The following is a 6993-nucleotide window of genomic DNA, read 5'->3' on the forward strand; positions in this document are numbered from 1 at the left end:
AGAATACAGTTTCCGTGTAATTATTTCGGGTAAAGCTAGCCATGCAGGCGGCCGGGTGCCGGGGATGCAGCCCCGCCGCTCCTATTCCAACATGCATGCACATACATGCACGCTCGCGTGCACACACACACACATGTACATACATGCACACGCATGCATGCACGCTTGCGTGCACACACACATGCACTCACGCATGCACACATGCACTCCCCCTAGTACGACGTTTTAAAAGTAGCTCTCTTCTGTTCCTCCTTTTCGTTTACTTTTTCCTGATTATGATCCCCAGGCAAGAAAACACTGTTTCCTCCTTCCTCCTCCCCTTTATGCTCTTTCAGTAGTAGGCAGTGGATTTTATGGCCTGGCAAACATTCAAAGAATCCCTAACTTCTCCACTCTGCAGGACGATTCTCTGAGTTAAGTCCTCAGAGTTTAAAGTCCCCACAACTGGAGAGAGGTTTTACTTTAAAACTAAAAAAGAAAAAGAAAAAAATGTGGGCAGTCTTTCAAGCAACTGAGCTCACTTACCAAGTTCTTGTCTTGCTCTGCACCCTTACTCTGAGTGTCACAAACATCGTTACCATAGTTACACATTGTCATTTCCCCAGGCAGATGGAAGCCATGAGCCAACTAAGGAGTCATTCCTTCAGAAGGAAATGGTGAAGCTGAAGTTTTTAAATTACATTTCTAATTGTTCTCGAATTCTCCTCCTCCCATTTTCCCCTTTATATACCAGTCACTGTCCCGTGACCCTCATATTTCAACTCCAAGATCTACTGTTCAGGTCGATTCCCAGGTAACTGAATAGCAGCCTCGGCCTATGGCAAAGCAGAATGGTAGCCAAGCGGAAGTCATCAGTTACATCAGGTCACCAGTTTGCTTTCTCTCTCTCCCAAGGCACTTTATTTATTTATTTATTTACCTATCTATTTATTTATTTTTGATTAGGATCTTGCTATACAGCAGAGGCTGACCTTGAACTTGGGACCCTCCAGTTTGGGCCTCCTAATGTGTTGGCACCGCCAGTGAGTACCCCTACACCTGGCTAAGGCACCTATCTGCACAGCACTCTGAACCCTTACCCACAGTGTTCTGAGAGCACTTTCCCTCCCTGTAGAGGTCTGCATGCAATTATCCCCTTGCACCTGGTGGGCAAGGAACTCTGGGAGGTCGACTTGGTAGGCCTCAAGCATCAGTTAACAAAGTAAGACTTTGAGGTCCCTGATGCCAAATTGTCTTTGAGGGAGGGGATATTTGGGTGCAAACCTCGGGCTTGGTATTCAATGAGTGAGTGAGAGGAAAGTGAACCGGGAACCAGGTATCTGATGAAGGCTCCTGCCCTCATCTGTCTGTCCAACCCAAGGCAGGAAAGTCAGACTTCTGAAGTTGTACCCTACCTGAACTACTGTTTAACACTTCCACCTATCCAGGCTGATTTCCCACAGAGACAGTTATTAGGCAAATCCATCGACTTAAATCATGTACAATCTGAGGATTAAGTATTGAGTAAAGTTTAGCTTTCAAAATGACTAAGAGTATTCTGTTGCTGTCATTACCACTTAATATTATCAGCAGGCCACTGACCAACTATTGGCAACTGTGGTAGGTGACTGCTTACCAACCCACGTGTGCACACAGCCTTCTGATCCAAATGGCAAACTAATAAGAGTGGCAGGAGCCAAGGGAGTGTGTCTAAGTGTGGGAGGGACGGTTGCAAAGAGAGCGTTCCATCCCAAACCACAGGCTGGCTCAGCACAGCCCCAAGTCCCCTGGCTAATGGGGACAGAGTCAAGCATGGCAGCCTCCAAATTCCTCATTCAGGAGGAGGAAGCTCTAGAAGGTGCCAGCAACAGTGCAGTAAGAAGGAGAGGTGTATCTCCACGATACTTCCTGCAGAAAACCGAGAAGTTCGATTCCAGGACCTCTCTACTCGGGTGAAACCAGGACTTCATGACAGAAAAGAACTTGAGGGTGAGCCAACACAAAATGAGTTTAAGAGGTTTCGTTTTTTTAAAATTCTTATTCTGAGTGTGTGTGCACATGCCATTGTGCACACATGGAGATCAGAGGACAGCACCATGGAACGGGCTCCATGGATCCAATTCAGGTCACTGGGTCTGCATGGAGAGTACACTGGTCGCCACCTCAGAGATTTATTAAGATGGGATTTATTAAGAGATCTTAACAAAGATGTGAGTAGAGGGGCTAATATATAGAAAGGTGTCAGAGAAAGGCTAGTGCACACTTAGCCATGGGGGGGGACACTATAGAAAGGTGTCAGAGAAAGGCTAGTACACACTCAGCCATGGGGGGGGGCATTGGAAGGAATGATGTTTAGGTGTCTCAGCAGAAGCCATACATATGATTCTGGTGGCTTCTCAATAGGTTGCTAAGAAACTTTTATTATTTATTATTTTTATAATGAGGTCTATAGTGTGGTCCTGAAGTGAGTTAAATAGGATTGCAGTCTGATAAGTTAAAACCATAGGTCATGGGCTGGAAAGATGGCTCAGCAGTTAAGAGCACATATTGCTCTTGCAGAAGGCCAGGGTTCAGTTCCCAGAACCCAAGTAGGGTACCTCACAACCACCTGTGACTCCAGTTCCAGGGGATCCAATGTTTCTGGCCTCTAAGGTCAAGGGTGCTCATGTACACACACACCCACATATATAGAGAGTTAAAAATAATTTTTAAACAAATCAGTTAAAAACTCTCAAAGGTCACAAAGACTGCACAAGAAGGTCAAGATTTTAATTTCACTGCACCTGGAGTTGCTCATGAGCCTCCTAGAAAACCGCAGGTTTGCAAGCTGCAGCTGGGGGAGGAGAAAACCCACGTTTGTTGCAGATGTTTGATCATAGTTTGTTACTATTTAAACACTCCTTTTTAAGATGTATTTTTATCTGGGTAGTGGTAGTGCATGCCTTTAATCCCAGCACTTGGGAGGTAGAGGCAGGTGTATCTCTGAGTTCGAAGCCAGCCTGGTCTACAGAGTGAGTTCCAGGACAGCCAGGACTGTTATATAGAGAAACCTTGTCTCGGCAAACAAACAAGATTTCATTTTTATTATTTTTTTACTTGCGTGTATCTGTTTGTGTGAGGCCCTGTGTGAGTGTGTGCCCCGCATGTGCCGGTGTCTGCTGAGGCCAGGAGATAACAGTTCCCTTGGAACTACAGTTACAGGAGGCTGTGAGCTCTCTGATACGGTGCTGGGAACTGAACTCTGGAAAAGCGTAAATGTTCTTAATGATTGAGCCATCTCTACAACCCCTATTTTATTTAAGTTTATTTCAAATATCTCCCTATAAAAGGTGAATCATCTCTATGTAGGTCATTCTCACAGCAAATCGTGTTCATTGTGCTGGGGTTCTTGATTCTCAGTCAGCCAGAGACTTCAACTAGGCCCAGGGTGAGGGGCTCTTTTCCCTTTCATCCCCTTAACTTCTCCTTTCTATCCTGCCTCAAAGGGGATTGATCTGCAGCAATGTTAACATTTAAAAACAGGAGTAGAGGTGTTGGAAGGATGGCTTAGTGGTTAAAAGAACTGATAGTTCTTCCAGAGGACTGAGGGTCAATTCCACATGATAGCTAACAACTGTCTGTTCCAGTAGATTCAGTCCCCTCTTCTGACCTTCCTGGGCAGCAGGCGTGCGTGTGTGCATGCGTGTGTGTGTGTGTGTGTGTGTGTGTGTGTGTGTGTGTGTGTATGCATGCAGTCAAAACACATGTATAAAAATACATCTAAAAGGCCGGGCGATGGTGGCGCACGCCTTTAATCCCAGCACTCGGGAGGCAGAGGCAGACAGATCTCTGGGAGTTCGAGACCAGCCTGGTCTACAAGAGCTAGTTCCAGGACAGGCTCCAAAACCACAGAGAAACCCTGTCTCGAAAAACAAAACAAAAAAAAAATACATCTAAAAATAGGGATAGAGTAATAGCTTAGTTAATAGAGTACTTAGTGTACAGAAAACTCTGGGTTCAATTTCCAGCATCCCTAAACAAGGCATAGTGGTACTCAGGAGGAAGAAAGCACAAGACTCAGGAGTTCAAGGGCATCCTTGGTTACATAGCAAGTCTGAGACTAACATGAGCTACTTGAGACCTTATCCCAAATTAAAAAAAAAAAAAGGAAAAGAAAAGAAAAAAGAAAAGAAAAAAGAAAAAAACCTAAATATAATGATGATGATGATGATGATGATGATGATGATGATGATGATGATGATAGATTCACAGCAGCCCAGGCTTCTCTGGGACTAGTTGGGTGGAGGAAGAGCACATGATTTGGGATGTGTCCCTTGTCCAACTGACAGAGAAGAGCTATAGAAAAGTGGGGAGCGCGAAACGCCTTTCTATTTTAATTTATAACATCCCTAACTGAAATAATAGCTTTAGAGAAGAAAATTAGAGCAAATGTTGAAATGGGAAATGATAAGTAATTAAGTTTGTACTATTCTAAGCAGAGAAATAAACTAGATGCCTTTTTAGACCTTTCAAATCTAAACATCTAAAAATATTAAGTGCACTGTGTAGCATGGTGTTTTTCAGGCTCCCCCCCCCCCCAGTAGCAATGCAACATCAGACATACATCCTAGGGCTAGAGAGAGAGTTCAGTCGTGGGACACTTGCCTAGAACGTGCAAGGACCTTGGTTCAAGGTCAGCACTGCAAAGAAAATTATTATTGTTATTATTGTATTCTCCATCTTGATTCCAAACACACAGCACTCACTCCACATTTTCATGATTTCACAATTCAGGTTTCATGAAAAAGCACTGATCTAAATATGTAATCTTTCTTTCCTCTCTCTCTTCCTAACACCCCTTAAATTGATCTTCCATCCATTTTGACAAACGCCAGTCCAATGGAGTTTCTTAATCATTAAATATTTCTGCAGGTGTACCCACCCACAATATGGAGACAATTTAGCAATGCCTGAAAGGGCAGCGTGCAGATAATGACATTTGTCTTAAGAATTCAAGAATCCATTTTTTGGAGACCTGGCTTACCCTATCGTGAAAACTAAGGACTTGGAAGCAGGACTTGACAACCTAAGACCTGCAAGTCTGCAGACAACCATTTATCTAACGGAATCTACCCTCCGTCAATTTCCTTTAAGATATCTTAAGTATATTCAGCATCAGCGTGAACATTTAACAATTAACACAATAATCATAACTGGCTCTTCACGAAAGAGAGTGGGAGGGAGAGAGAGAGAGAGAGAGAGAGAGAGAGAGAGAGAGAGAGAGAGAGAGAGAGAAAGAGAGAGAGCGCGCTGTTTTTCAAACCCTGGTTCTCGCGGGTCCCCGTCCCCCCAATTCCCCCGCCCCCCGGACCCCAGACCCGCTCCAGCCTCGGGTAACTTTTCCCTCCAGTTTGGTGGAAGGTTACATTGGAAGAAAATAGTCCCTACCGTCTAGAAAGTTTTCAGGGAAAAAGAGGGCGTCTGACGTGCCGGCGGTGCGGGGCGCTGCCCGAGGCAGGCGGTGCGGGGCGGTAACCCTGGCGTCCGCCCAGCGCTGCTGCTCCACGGCTCCGGCACCCGGGAGGCCCCCGCCTGGGGGCAGAGAGGGAGGCGGGAGGGAATCTCCACCAGCCTGGAGTCCGCTGGGCTTTGCCTGGACAATCTTTTTTTTTTTACTGATTATTTCTACTTAATGCTCTCTAGGCCTTACTTAGACTGTGTGGACGGAACCACCGTAAGAGCAGAAAATAAGGTGACTTGGAGAAAAACAGTATTTGGAATATAGATTTTCCTCTTTCTCGCTCAAACTAATTGGCATGCAAATTACGTCGTGACAGGCCCTCAGACCCGGCAAGCAGGCCCTGTTGTCTGCACTCCCTCGGACACCAGAATAAGATTTTGGGTGGTGGTAATTTTCCTAAACGGAGCCGCACTCCCTAAAACAACCTGGGAGGAGATGAGCGTGGGCGATGGCTTTGGGATTTGCTTCAATTCTTTCTAACATACATAGGCTGTTGGTTCGAGCTGTAAGATTCTATACCTCGCTGAGCCCCGTGTAGCACAGATCAGTTTTTAAAATTTCACTGATAAATAATTTACATACTTCCTATTCAGATTTAGGATCGTTTGCTTTCTTGCAAGAAAAACCAAGTAGTGTGGTTCTTGCTGTCTTAATGGAGCACACAACAGCCTCGTTCTGCTGGTTGGCGATGTCAGCAGACATTTGTGTGCTTAGTTCAGGATGCTGTTGGGTACTCCGGATTAAACAATCTGACATGCTTGTTCACTGCATTAGAAACAGCGTTAAGATTTCATCTTCTTCTAGTCTGTGCCGTGCTATAGGCCGGACCTTTGGAAATGAGAAAGCTCTTGTTTTATTCTTTAGTAAAATGGAGATCATCTTGTCGCGGCGCTATGCATTTTTAAAAGCCCAGCAAACGGTACATATTAATTTAATGACAGCAGCTAGTATTGTTTATATTATGTCTTCCAGAATGCTTTTCGTGTGTCAGATAACAAGCCCTGGTTTGGATGAGTGACGCTGCCACACTGGGGACCCCACACATAGAGGGGAGTTAGGATGGGCACAGGCTAGCACAGTACCCATTTCATTGACGCGGCCTAGTGTGGTGACCACCGCCCTGCAGTCCTTTACCAAATGTGGACCCTCTTGACCTGGGAATGTGGTTCTCTTAAACGTCTTGGGGGGCGGAGAGTGTGTTTAATCTGCCAGTGGGACCTCCTTCCCTCTTGTCAGTGTGCAGCCTGAGAAGTTTGTCTAAATACAGAAAGGCTAAGCTCACTTGATGAAGATCAAGGGGAAAAGAATTTCTACAAGTTATTCAAGCTATTGATGTCAAAAGCGATTAGGGCCTCAGCTTCCATTCCATCATGCGATGGAAAGTATGTGCCAGGAGGCTTGCGGGTCACGTGATTTGCTGGAGGCTCTAAGTCTGGCTTTCCTTCTGTCTCTGCCCTGAGTTGTATAGAGTTTCTAGGGTGTGCGGGAAAGACTGAAGCACTTCTTGGAGCTGT

This window comes from Microtus ochrogaster, chromosome 21 (genome assembly GCF_000317375.1).
Source record: "Microtus ochrogaster isolate Prairie Vole_2 chromosome 21, MicOch1.0, whole genome shotgun sequence".
In the NCBI taxonomy this organism is placed as follows: Eukaryota; Metazoa; Chordata; class Mammalia; order Rodentia; family Cricetidae; genus Microtus; species Microtus ochrogaster.